Source organism: Chinchilla lanigera, unplaced genomic scaffold (genome assembly GCF_000276665.1).
Source record: "Chinchilla lanigera isolate Chin_1 unplaced genomic scaffold, ChiLan1.0 scaffold00034, whole genome shotgun sequence".
In the NCBI taxonomy this organism is placed as follows: Eukaryota; Metazoa; Chordata; class Mammalia; order Rodentia; family Chinchillidae; genus Chinchilla; species Chinchilla lanigera.
The window spans coordinates 11,216,852-11,231,266 of record NW_004955435.1 but is presented as its reverse complement, the minus strand read 5'-3'; the positions used below and the strand labels follow the sequence as shown (position 1 = coordinate 11,231,266).

Below are 14,415 nucleotides of genomic sequence, written 5' to 3'. Positions count from 1 at the left end.
TGAAAAGAGCAGGGCACAGAAGGATATGCTATGGTTCTTAGAAGAAAACAGAGAGAGGTGAGCTGCTTAGCCCCAAGTCAGAATCTGGCAATAAGTGAGTGGAATCTGTACCTTCAGGAACTTTCAGATCCAGACATTGAAAGACAAAAAATCATGAGTTGGTTTGGATGTAATTGCAGGACTGTGCACATTATTCAAAGCACAGTGGAAAGATGTGATACTGCTCTTCGAGGCAGATGAAGACAGACCAATTTAGGTTAAGGAGTGATGAAATGACTTGGGTGGACTTCGGTCATCAGAGGGCATCTTGCTAAGATAATTTGTTCTACCCTTTCACTCTCCTCCACATTTCTGAGTCTCATTTTTGAATCTACATACTTTTATATTAATAAGGAGTTATTCTAGAATATAATCTCCATGAATAAGGATTTTTGACTATTTTGTGTTTTGCTGTGCAATACCTGGAGTAGCAGTTGGTAACAGACTGTACCCAGTGAATATCTGAGTATTTTTGAATGAATGAATAACTGAATCCTACAGAAAAGTCATACATTCCATATCCATTGCTTCCTTTCTACTTCTAAAATAGCTTCCCAACTGTGTCTGTTCTTTCGCCCCTAAATTAAATTGCACAGAAGTGCTATAGCCAGACTGAGTTTCCTCCGAAAGTGTTTTCACAATACTTCTCACTCTTTCTCTCACTCCCAACTTTCAGCGGCTCCCCACTGCTAATTGGATAATACTAGAGTCAGGATCCCCCATGTGTGCACAGCTTCCCTGTCGTCTGCTTTTACCCCACAGTGTACACTTTCTCTTGCTGGAAAACACGCACACACACACACACACACACACACACACACATACACACACACAATGAAATTATAAGGCCAGAATTTTTACCTATGTCATCTCATTGGCTGTTTCAAATAACCTGGCAGAACAGGTGTTATTACTGTTGTTATTGCCATTTTATGAGAGACCCACAAATCTTGCTGATCATTCCCAAAAGCCACCTGGACACCTGCACTGCCTGGGCAGCAGAGACAGGGCTAGCGTAGACCCTTCTCTGACTCCTACTCACTGTCCACACTGCTCTCCTGTCCATTCACTGCCACCTGCTTGCCCAGGGTGACTATTCCTTGTGTGTTCTTCCTTAAACTCTCCACCCATCCTTCCAGATTCAGGTCATAGGCAACCCTCTCCCCAAAGTCTTCTTTGACTGAGCTGTTAGTGCCAGTAAATACGAGCTGGATGATCTTGTGTATATCACTCAAAACATCACTGTTTCATTCATAAAATAAATAATTGAATACCTGATGCCCATCACCAAGATTGCTATGGAAACTAAATGAGTTATGTACATATTTCAAATAGAGCAATGCCTGGCACACACAAAGTCCTTCAGTAAATGTTAAACTCTACTGGACTCTTCTACACTTAAAACAACCCCTGCTTCTACATGTGCATTTCATCTTTCCTCAACTCAATTAGGAGTGATCAGAGAGCAGGCCATTGTCTTAAATCCATTGCCCAACTGACCAACAAGATGCTTGACCAAGGTGGGTCATCTGTCAATATCACTGCTTAAGAGTAGTAGATAGCTCTTTGATCTTTGTACCCTCAGGCATCTCTCTTATCTTGAAATGCTAAGCATCTACACTTTTTTTCCTGGCACATAACTGGAAATTCTCGATGAATTTCTTCTCCCAGTGATGATCTGTCAAACAACTTCTGCCTTTCCAAGACTGTGGAAGGAATAAATCATTCCTGAGACTGTGATGGAAGATTATCAGGGTATTCCTTACTGTCTTCAAGTGATGGTTTCAGAAAAGTCCCTTCACATAGCAGTTTTTGTACCTTTTGCTTGTTTCTTGGATTGGGACATGAAGGACAGCAGCCTAGAAAGAGGGGAAGAAGGCAGAGAGGAGAAGAAATATGGAGCTGAGTAGAAGAGAAATGGGCTGAGTAGAAGAGAATGAGTAGAAGAAATATGGGCTGAGTAGAAGAGAAATGCCCGGATGAGCCTACCCAGAGCGTGGTGCCTGTCCTCCTTCTTGAAGGGCTCCAGCTCTGCCTGTTTGCTGTTAGGGAAGACATTTAAAAGTTAAACTTTCAAGGCCTCATTCTAAAAGTGTATCTTGGATTTAGCCTTATTCTAGGTTATTTTACCCCACACAGGAGCAGAATGAATGACTCTTATGTGTTCCTCATTAAAAAAAAAGCAGAGTGGTGAACGGCAGATTCCCCACCTCTGGCACTCATCAAACTATCATTCAGACTTATCTTGAACCCAAACTGAAGACCTAGAACTCCATCAGACACTTTTCTTGTCCTAGTTATGCGGCTTGCTGTGCTGCGTGATCTTACTCAGATCACTTTGTGTGGTTCTATCTTCAAGGCTTCTATTTGGTTTTTAGACCATTGCTCTTTCTAGGCCTCTTGGTTAAAGTCTTTTGCTGCCATTCGCCCCACGTTCCCTGGTTCCTACCACCTGTCAGTGCTGAATTAGATGGTTCATAACCATACAAGTCACTCATTTCCAGGCAGTGCCTCTAACTTGTCAAACCGTTGGAACAATGCCTCAACCTGTAAAGGTGTGTTTTAGGCAGGTCTCTGACCCGTGTAATCAGGTGATTCCTTTGCTGGTCAAATCTGCCTACAAAGTTTAAATGTTCTCATGTACAGACCAGACTGTGGTTGGCTTGGCTTCATGACAAAGCAAGGTAGTTTATTTGGAAGTGGCAAAGAAAGAAAATGATTTTCTTGGGCCACAAAAGTGTGTGTGTGTTTTATCTCAATGGTGACACTTCTGCTTATGTTAAGGAGAGGGGAAGAAACACATAACCCAAAGGATATTGAGTTGATAGCTAAACTGTTCCTTAAACTTGAATACTGGCACCTTTTGTTATCACTCGTTGCTTTGATATTTTTTTAAAGAAAATGATTAAAAGCCTCCTTTTAAAAAGTCTATTAAGGAAGTATATATTTCTAAAACAACCTCAGATCTCCCAAATCCACCAAAATCGAAATATGTCTAAAAATAAATACACTGAGGGCTGGGGTGTGCCTCTGTGGTAGAGCACTTATCTAGCATGTGTGAGGCCCAGGGTTCAGTTCCCAATATTGGGGGGAAAAAAGCATACTTTGCATTTTCCTTGTATAAATTGCCATTTTTTGATTCCAGATGGTATGAATAAAGAAAAAAATATAATTAATAAACATGTATTTGACTCCTGAGGTTATAATCAGGGTGCTTGTTCCTTAGAACAGATAGCAAACTGTTTGCAAAGAATCTTGCAAAACCAAAGTCTATTTTAGTTCTTGACAATTTTCTGATAAGAACTTTTAGATTTTCTTTTGTTGTAGCGTTTAAATAGCTAAAATGCTTTCATTAATATAGATTATTTATTTACTTTTAAATTCATCAATTTCCTTTTTCTAGTAACAAGTGGAAAAAACAAAGCTACCATGAATTGAAATGGTTTTTTCTCGCATTACATAACTAATAAGATGAAAATTTATGACAAAAATTCAACCAGTGAAGAAGAGTTATGCCAAAATTTCAATATAAATAACTTTTTATGATCAAGTTATAAACTACATGATATGGATTTCGTTTACAGCGCTAACATCAATAGATACTAAACTCTAATGCCAAGAGCAATAAAATGAGAATAACGAGAAAAAAATAACACTGAATGACCGCATGAAAAAACTAGAAAATTTTCAGTGACTTCCAATCCTTATCAGTTTATTTCCTAAGAAGCTTATAATGAATTTATATTGATGATGGCTACTTGTTTGTAGGAGACCAGATAGAAAAATTAAAGCCTAACTGGTCTCTTCTGTGAGCATTAGAGAAAAGGCGATGTGAGTGAGTGCTGACATGCTGCAGGGGAAATTAATCCAGTTTAGACCCTGTTGTTTACTCACATATGTGCTATGGATGGGTGGCAGACAAATGAATCCTGTGTTACTCTTACTGTTTGTGCATGTGTCTGAGTGAATGAAGCCAGGGTGCGGCAGTCCCTGGGGGCTCTTTGTCAAAGGGAGACGAGACTCACCCCCGAGCCCGCACATTTTAACCTATTCTGTGTCTCTTTGTTTCTCGTCCTCCTGGCCCCTTGGTCAGGTACAAGCTGGTCGGTTGGTCCCCTACATGTGCTTTCCTAATGACATCTAAATGCATGATCAATACATGATAATTAGGCTAGGAGAGAACATTCTTAATTAGAAACCAGTCAAGACACAATGAAAACCTGAGCTGGTATGGGGGAACGAGAGAAAAAAAATGATTTCCTGGTTTGTTTTCAATGATGGAGATGATGGGAGGTAGTTTGGTGTTATGGCTTATCTCTTCCCCACACTTTAAGAGGAATGGCAAATAGTGTGGAACTGTACAGACTCGGAATCATGTCTCCTTGTTTTTGAGACCTTGATGTGGCCAATGACCCGAGCTTTGAGTCCCACATCTGTGAAACAGTTACACCATGTTTGTACCTAGTTAAGTAGTTTTGAAGATGAGAATAGATACCAACCTATAAGAAGCTTACCAACAGATGGTAACTGTTTTGATTATAGAGAGGTCTACATGAGATGGAATTATATATGAAACATCTGTCAAGTAACAAAACTTCTGAAATGTTAATTCCTCTTCTCCTAGTAAGAGATATTTTAAAAAACAGTCTCTATATAATCCTTCCAGTTTGGTAACTAAAAGGAAAGCACACACTGATATGTTATTATGTGAAGCACATCTAGGGGAGGGTTGCGTAAGTGAGAATAATAACATAAGCCAGCACTTATTTAGTTTGCATTTTATCTGTAATAGGCATTATTCTAAGTGCTTTTCATGCACTGACTTCACCTATTCTCTTCGCAGTCTTCTAAGGCAGGTGATCTCCTTCTGACAATTTTTTAGATAAAGAATCCGAGACTCAGAGAAGACAAATAACCTGTCCGAGGTCACACCGGTCATGAGTGGCAGGGCTGAGATCCCGCCCACGTCTGTGGACTGTAATACTCTGCTCTCTGGCCTCACTGCTCTGCTTGATGTTGATGTGCTGCAATGCTGCATATGCTGCTGCTTTTGTCCCTCTTTCTTCCTCCACTAAGCAGAAGCAGGCAGGAGTATCATTACAAGACATTCACATGGCAAGGCCAAGAGAAAAGAGAAGTACATCTCTACTGCAAACCACTTCAAAGTTTAGATTCAATTCTGCCTTTCTCAGACACCAGGTGCCAACTCTGTCCAGTTTCATCCCCTGCTTTGCCCCCAAAATTGTCTGAGCCCCTAGTACCGCTTACCTAGACTGCTGTAGTCGTGTTGGTTCCCATATTACCCTCCCCGATGACCCTTTACAGCCCACTATTCACTGTGTCTACAGTACCCTGAATTATTATTTTTCAATTGAGAGACCACATCATGGCACTCTCCTGCTAAATGCCCACTGCACTTAGGGTGAAAGCCATGCTTGCTTGTGTGGCCTTCAGGCGGGGGATGGGGTACCTGCCTTCCTCTCTCAGGTCACCCCAGACCATCTCTCTCTCACCATCCACCAACCACACATGATTTACTTGATTTCTCAGCAGGTCACACTCTTTGTTGGCTTCTGACTCTTTCAGGAGGTATCTCACCTGCATAGAGCATTTCTCCTCTAGAACTCTACACTGGGCACTTCCTTAACTTTTGAGTCTCAGCGGAAGTGATACCTCTAATTAAGGCCTTTGCTATCTACACAGTGCACAGTAGTCTCTATGTACTGTTTCTTCCTTTGCTTGCTTTCTCTCTCTTCCCTGCAGCATGTGCATTCCTCAAGAGCAGGGTCTTGAGGAAAAAAAGGAAAGCACACATTGTTATGTTATTATTACGTGAAGCACATCTAGGGGAGGGTCACATAAGTGAGAATCGTACCAAAAGCCAGCATTTATTTATTTTGCATGTAACAGGCATTATTCTAAGTGCTTTTCATGCACTGACTTCATCTATCCTCTTCACAGTCTTCTAAGGCAGGTGATCTCATTGTCTTCCTACCCTAGGGTCCTCAGCACCTAGAACAGTGGTTGGCACAGAATTCATGCTGGATAGTGGGTATTAACCCAGCTGAAGGCTTCTACAGCTTGTGTTACTTAGCATCCATCCTTTAAGGGCCTAAAAATAAGGCATGGACAATATATTTTTGAAGGTGTTTCTGGGCTGGGATGGATTTTAATTGTTCTTCTGGCCTTCTGGGCTTTAAGACCCCACGACAGCTACAGGACACAATTAGCACCCCAGCGCTTAGGGCCGGTGGGCCTTGTAGGGTTAAATATCTCAGGATGTGTCACAGCAGTGTTGTGTTATGCATCTTTGCTCCAGGAAAATATTATGCACTTGGCAATCCAGCAGAAAATTCCCCTCAGAGAAGGGATCATTCCTCGTGATGGATGGACAGTTTCCAGCGGTGGTTTCCACAGCTGGGCTACTTCCTCATTTCTAGTTTGGTGAAAAAGTGAAAGCTGAAGGATGTTCTTCTGTCAAAAAAAAAGAACCTATCAAATAATTATAGCTATTATTTCACATAGAGCTGCCTTTTTTCCCCAGCAGTGCTGCTAAGATGCTAGGAAAATAAATATTCGTAAGCAGTCAATATTAAACCATGGGCCATAGAGGAAGTCATTTATATACTGGATTTCTTTGTGAGGTTTAATTGCCAAAGATATTCCAAAATGTAGACTCAGCCCCGCCTGATAAAATGTGACCTCTTAGTGCACAGAAGGAAATCTGAGGTGAAGTGAACTGGGCTCTTTCCTGAGAGAAGAGCGGAGGAACAACGGCATGGTAAGTGAGGCTGCTAATGACCCGACAGTGAACTGTCAGCGTGGCATTGCGAGTGGCGTGCGGGCCTTGGCTCAGCCATGTGGCACCAGGGCACGAGCTGTCTCATGAAGCTTGTGACAGGAACCAGGCCTAGCCATATGCGACTCTGAAATCCTGTCCCTGGTGAGGTGGCCTGCGCATTCATTGCACTGGGAACTGGTTTAGAAGGTTTTCTTTCCTGGCATGGCAAATTGTTTTCTGCTCTCAACGTTCTAAAGAAATGGAAAAGAACAAAGAGAGAAAACAGAAAAGAAAGAACCACACTTGTACTTTCATTTAAGAAATTCATTTGTACTCCTTGAGTGTACGTCTGGCTAGCAGGGAAGTGGGAGGCGGATTTGTGATTTAAACTCCTTCACTGGAAAAATCCACAAGCAAATAATTTGCTTTGAGTGCATGGCCATCTCACTCTTAAAATGCTGCTGTGAACACTTTTCCTCCGTGTTCCAAAACCTTGCAGTGGAACAGCTCCTTTGTGCCCTGTTCTCTGCTAAAGCGCTCTATTCCAGAGGTGTTTTAACAAACCCTCCCCTGCTGGCTTCCTGCTAGAGTCACTGCATAATGGGTTTTGTCAGGAGAAACTAGTGGTGATGCGGCTAAGTCCTCCCTCCACCTGTAAAGAATCATTAATCTTGACTGTGAATAAATCCGAATGACTTGACTGAATAGAAATAACCTCGAATTGAAAATACAGGCTTTTTTCCCCTCCTGGCAACTTATTTTCTACACCTGTCTTGCTCCCACCCCCTCCTTTTCTTTCCTGTTTTTAAACTGACATCTCTGTACACTGGCAAGGATATTTTCAAAGACTTCTCCAACAGCCATGAATGCAGAGAATAGGATCTTCAGAAAGTATGTATTCTATTTTGAGGGCGAATGAATAGCATAACCTGAAGCGAGCGGCCTCTGTGTTGGAAAAACAAAGCAAAACAAAGCAGAACCTAGGTTTTACAAAGGATATATGAATAAAGTCATCCTAGGTTTAAGACTCAAATCAAATTAAGTGCAATTTCTATCTCCCTTTGAACAATATGTTTATACGTCTTCACAAAGTTGCCAAAGACGAAAAGCAAGGAGCTACACTTTGTTTTTCTGTTTTCTACACTACAAGTAATAACAGATAGCTGTGTATATCAAAATCTAGCAATGTAATTTTTCAAACATAAAAGAGAATAGTAACAATAGAGAATATGCATTGAACATGACTTTTAAAACAGGATCCATCCAATTTCCTAAATTGTTTTGATCCCTTCTGAGAGTGTAGTGAGTAGAACAAAATTAGGCAAAGATGAAATCTTATTCTTTATCAAGGAATAATATTCCTAACTTAAAAAATGTAATTTGTATCTGAAAAGTAAGATACTGCAGATAGGAAAGCTATAGACAGTGAATGATAAATCTGGTCCACCAGGTTCTGGCATGCAACAATGTTATGCAATGAGCCGTCATACAGAAAACAGTAACTATGGAAATATGGTAATGCTAATTAATGGTAAGACACAACATGTTTTCTATTCCTTTTTCCCACTGAATTGTTCAGCTTCAAAAAGGCCACCGGGCTATTTTTTTTCAGTAACTGTTTCATGAAGATTGTTAATATATGAAATAACTGAATTTGCAGAACTTTAAAAAGGAAGCAGTGGACACTATGCCCATTTCTGTCCATGTCGCAAATGATACCTATTTTTTTTTTGTAGTTTTAAGCCAGATGGTCAATGAAGGCAGTGACCTCAATAATAGCCAGTGTAATTACCTACTTTATTTTCACTGAAATTGAAACTTCATTGAAAATAATTTTGCTTCTCCATTTATTTATGGTGAAAAGTGCTTTTTACCTTTTGAACTTCAAGACTAGTGGGCTGAATATAATGGCAAGAGACTTCCTTTAATTACCTCTAATGGCTTCAGAGTAGGCTGAAGTTAAATTTAAAATGATATAGAGTTCTTTTGCTTCCCCCAGACTGGCAGTCCCTAATTTTAGAAGATTGCCACTACAGTGGTGTAACAGTAGAACTAATGTGTCATCACCATTAATCTTACTAATAGATTGAAAGTAAGGGGAATTTTGAACCAGCTTTTATTGTTCTGTGTATTTTAATATTTGACATTATACATATGGTGAATAAGAGTCTCAAACTTTCAGATGAGAACACATTGCAATCATATAGCTGCACTTGGGCTATTACAGCAAATGAGATCTACTTTTAATGGAAAATTGAGACTTTGTCTGGAATCTTATGGGTAAAAACCTAACATACTAAAGATGGGATCATTTTTAGATATCTCTAAGGATTCTGGGATACATATAAAAAAGTACTTAGAAAAATTTCCTTCAGTACACATAACACAAACAAGCCAAAAAAATTAATGTTCTGCTTCTGAACTATGATGGCAAAGTATTAGATTCATAATTTTCTAATACATTCGAAGCCAAGCACATCCTCGTACAACAAACTCATGAGTCTACTAATATAAATAATTTACTCTGGCAGCTTATGTATGATTAAAGCTGTAATATTTATGAAAGAATGCTGCAGTGTTCTTGTTACACAAATTTAATAAAAAGAAAATTATTATTAGAGAAAAAATGAATAACATTTTTCAGAACACTGAAAACAACTCCCCAAATCTATTTGCCTCTGAGAGCATTTCTTGAATATGTGATAGGCGTAAGTATGTTTTAATTAAACATGTTAAACAATATTCCCAAACTCTGTATTAACTGAGCACAGTAACACAGTTAGTGTAACCATGCCGCATATGTGCTCCTAACTTTGTCTACAACATTAAGTACAGCGTCATACTCATGTGTAAATGTGAATGGTACATAATGTGGTACTTCCAGACTTTTCCAAAATGGGCTGCTGTTTGTAGGTGAAATACAGGATTGGGGGACTTGTTACTAAAGGAGCCAGAAAATTAGACTTAGAAAATACTCTGAGTAATAGGCATATGATTTTTCTTTCTATTTGAATGCTACCTGTTGGCCTTAATATTGCTCCACACATGCTTTCCTAATGAAGGAGAACAGGTTGGAGCATTTCTACATACATATATGCACTTGAAGCAACTCAGAAAGGATGGTGTGGACCAGACATGCTTAAATCTTGAGATCTGAATTTTTTCCAAATAATACAATTGAGACAGGCCAGTATTTAGAATCATGTTTGAGCAAACAGGAAGCCATTTCCTACATATAAGGATAGTGTTGTATGTAGCGTTTCTTCAGAAGAATTATTTATTCATCTATTCATTGATTGGATGGCACAATACCAAACGTGGAATTCTATAGACCTTAGACCCATCATTCAGGAATGATATTGTGAAGACAGACTCCATAGTGAACCTTTGATAGTTGGCATGAATGTCTTCCAAACTGGGGATTAAAGTCTTGAGTCACATTATACAAGTAACAGTATGGCATTATGTAGCCAGACAAAATTATTTACAGACCAACATGAAACCAATGGAGTCACAAACTGTGTTACAGAGTACCCTGCTGGTATCAACCACTTCAGTCTACTTTGAGAATAACGGATTGAAGGGGTATAGTGTGGTATATGCGATGTGGCATTTCAAAGGTTGTTCTAAAACTCAGCTAAGTTCCACAAAGGAAGTAGATCAGGTCCCTTGGCAGGTCCACTTGCTTCTGATGGGAGCTCTCAGAGAGGTTTGCTGATTTACATTAGTGAGAGGGTCCCTGGGATTAGGTGTGGATTGATAAATTCGAACAGACTCCGAAGTCCATCTGCATGACAGAAAAAGTGCTTTTGCTGGATCTAAATCTGACTCCCTCTCCCAAAGTTTCAAAATAGGGGTATAGACATATTCTTGGTGTTCATCAGGCTTTTATTTTGTTAAACCCAGATAGTTTACAACCAGCCAAGCCTATGGTTTAGCAAATGAGCCCATGGAGGGCTTTGAATTCCTGAGGGTCACTCTATCTTCTAGCTGTTTTACCCTTAGATCATTCATTCATTGCTCTTAAAACCCCAAGTGGTTCCAGGATATAGTCCACTGCCCCATTTCATGGCCTTTGTCTTTCATTAGCAATCTCCCTGTTCCTAAAGATGATTTTGAGTTTTTAAGACAAAATGGCCTACCTTCTATCATGATGAGTCACTGTATCACGGCCTGAAGAATATTTTGATCCTTCCCCAAATAGGTGAATCTTTCCACACATCATGAGGATCATTCCGTGACACCTGCCACATGTTTACAAAGACCCTGTTTTCAGCATTTGAAGCCACCATATCAAGCCATCTCTACTTCTTCTCACACACCCTTCTAGCCTGGATGACAGGCACAGGACCTGGAGCTGAGACAGTGTGTCTGCCATCGGCAGTTAATGACCTGATGATAAAAATCCTTTCCTTTCTTTGTCTCCAGGACAACAGAAGGAGCCTGACCATGTAACACTGACATGACATCGTGAAAGTTGCTACCACAACAAAGGCTCTTCCTGCCATTCTATCCAATGCTGTCACCTTGTTTCACAGAAATGTCTGCAGTACAACAGCAGCTAATTTCTATTTTCCCACAGAGCTGCCTCTCAGAGTCACTTTGTAGTTGCCCTGCCTGTTTGAGCATAGTGGACCCTCAAAGCGAATCAGGCACTTACTACTTTGCACAGGTGCTAGCATAGCTGTTGAAGAAGAGAAACTTTGGAACTTTGCTGCTTCTTTGGAAGTGGTGGGTACTTTCCTGTGTCCAGCTTTCGATATTCAGATCCATTTGATCCAGAGGAGCCCCTACTAGGATATAGGACAACACTGTGAACAATGACTTTTTATTGCTTCTAAAAACCATCAAGTAAGGGTCTGCTGTTCAGCAGTCTTCCTCATGACGCCTCACCTCTGGACCTGGGTGTCCCTGTGAGACTCACCACTGAGTTGCCACAGCACAGTGCTCTGAGCATAGAACTTGCATGATGAATGTGCATGGGTGTGGCTGGAAAGGAAGAGAACTGGATTTGAGCCTCATTCCTTTCTCTTCTGATTTCATGGCCTTGGAGAGATTTCATCTCTCCAAGCTTTAGTTTTCCTCATCTGTAAAATGCAGAAAGTGATAGCTCTTGTTGTAGGGATGTTACAGAGATTAAATTAAGATGATACGAAGTGCCTGCCATGCTACCGGCGCTGGAATAGAGTTCCCTCTCTTCTCATATGATCTGTGACTAAACACATGACAGATATTGATGTATATTGTTTCCTTTTGGAGGGTATTAACATCTGAAGTGATGTAGGGTTAATTGGGCCATAGTTTGATATGCATTTACTAGAATTTTTGATGGATTTATGAACTGATCAGCACATTTGAGTGATGTTTTCATGCAAAAAGACATTTTGGGCTTGAATTGCATGATTTCTGTCTTTAGTGTGGTGCTCATCTTTTTTTGGATTAATATCCTGGCCCTTGGTGAATGTATAGGGGCTGCACTTGAACGGTGTTTGTACCTTACGGCAGGGTCTTTCTTCTGCATGTACCAAAGCCTAGGCCTATGAACTGGGAATCTGAGCATCATTTGCTTGTTCCAAGAGTGCATAGGGAGACTAGCTGTTGATTCTGAGAAATAAATTTACTGCACATAGAGGACAGTAGATAAACAGTGGCTCTTGTGGGTAGAAGATTAAGTGATAGAGAGTTTGTAATCCTCGTCAGCTGATGCTTGCTTTTATTCCGAGGCATCGTTTTCTGTGGTGTGGCACTTTTTATATTCACTCCCATTGACTGGCACTGAAGGCTCTTTCCATCTCACTGGAAGCAAACTGATGCTGTAGCTGTGGTGTTGTCCAAGATCAGAACACTGTGGCTCTAGTCCCTTCCTGCCTCTAAGGAGGGTGGGGGTTAGTGCAGGTCTATTCTGAGCTCATGCGTTTGCCTGTCATGTGGGGCAAGGAGTCCGCTCCATATTTTGGTTTTATAACACCTCTATTACCTACTAGGTGTTTGCTTTGTTTTTTTTTTGTTTGTTTTTTTGTTTTTTTTTTCCGGTACCAGGAATCGAACTCACGACCTCGCGCTTGCCAGGCAGACGCTGTGCCGCTGAGCTAAATCCCCAGCCCCTAGGTGTTTGCTTTGAATAAATTAAACTTCCCAAGCCTCAATTTCCTCATGTATGAAATGGATAGACTAAGATTTCTTGCAGAGTTATTGGAAGAATAAATGATATAATGTGTGAAATGTCTAATCACACAGATTGGGCATGACATATTTATTATTGAAATATTTTTGAATGTACTCTAATTTGCAAAGCATTTACATACAGCATGGGTGTATTTATTTGTGCAAGCCCAGCCTATTTCCCTGCATGGTATTCATTTTTCCCGTTTATTAAGCTCATGGCAGTTTGAACATAAAGACACAGTCAGCAGGAAAATCTTAAGTACATTGGAGGGAAAAAATGGACTTATGCCAGGCTGAATAACTCCCCTGAGGGGCTTTGGTCATGATCTCCAGTGATGTTTTCAAACACACTCTTCAGTGAGTAATGATATTCTTGTAGCGGGAAACTAGGAACACGCGGAGGGAAAGAAAAGATCCCCAGTGATCTCCTGTCTTCTCTTGAAAGGAAATGTGTTTGCAGTGTCCTTTTTGACTATCAGTTTCTAGACGAAGTTTTGGACAGAAAAAAGTACTGTAAAGGAATATTATTTTCTATACTGATGTTAAATTTGGAGCTCAGATCAGGGAGTGCTTTGCCTTCCTGACTAAAAAAATAACAGGCTATCTTTACCTTCTGATTTACTAACAAATGAACTTGACCGCATTGTTTCGTACACTAATAAAAGTCTAATTTGAAATTGGACACAATAGAATATGAGTGAGCTCTTTCTTCAATTACAAAGGGATAATGCTGGCCATTGCTTTAATATACTAAATTAGTGTCTAGGAAATGAACCACGATGAATAGAAGCCTAATAATCTCACTCAGAGGACACAGAGGGAAAGGCTGAAGAATCCAGCGCAAGGCTAGAGGTCTCAGGAATTCCACAGCACCTAGTCACCTCCTTGGGACCAGGAGAGCAGACCAAGATGTCAAGTATTTCCTGAGTATAACAAAGACATTCAACTTCTGCGGCTCACTGAACTTCAGAACTTTAAGGATTTCTTTTTAAGGGCTCTGTCCACCAGCTTTGACTTTCTACATTCCCCAGATGGACACTCATAATTAACTACCTTGTCAAACACTGCTTAACAACCAACATTTATGATTAGGATCTCCGTTTACAGGTTTAATGACCCTCATTTACATTTGCAAATCTTTTCCGGCTCTTCATCAAGATTATCTACTGGTATTTGCTTATAGTAGATTGATACCAATAACAGCTTTCATTTAGGGAGCTTGTTGAAACACAGACGTTATACTCAGTGGTTGATAAACATTTCATTTGATCCTTAAGAACCTTATGAGGAGTCGGGCATGGTGGTGCACGCCTGTAATCCCAGCACTCGGGAGGCCGAGGCAGGAGGATTGTTGCGAGTTCGAGACCAGCCTGGGCTACAAAGTGAGCTCAAGGCCAGCCTGAGCTCGGAGTGAGACCCTGTCTCAAAAA

The 14,415-nt window shown here is 40.4% G+C and overlaps 1 protein-coding gene and 1 long non-coding RNA gene across 8 annotated transcripts in view; one reads left to right on the top strand and one right to left on the bottom strand.

Annotated features, from left to right (window-relative positions):
- The window catches only part of Ntng1 (netrin G1), a 323,535-nt gene that overhangs the window by 15,825 nt on the left and 293,295 nt on the right, over window positions 1–14,415 (bottom strand). The window lies entirely within an intron of this gene.
- Window positions 6,634–14,415, top strand: part of LOC106149015 — a 61,958-nt gene continuing 54,176 nt past the window's right edge. For all 4 annotated transcript variants that reach the window (XR_001234901.1, XR_001234900.1, XR_001234899.1 and 1 more), the window contains exon 1: window positions 6,634–6,820. This is a non-coding gene — a long non-coding RNA (uncharacterized LOC106149015). The remainder of the gene's footprint in view (window positions 6,821–14,415) is intronic.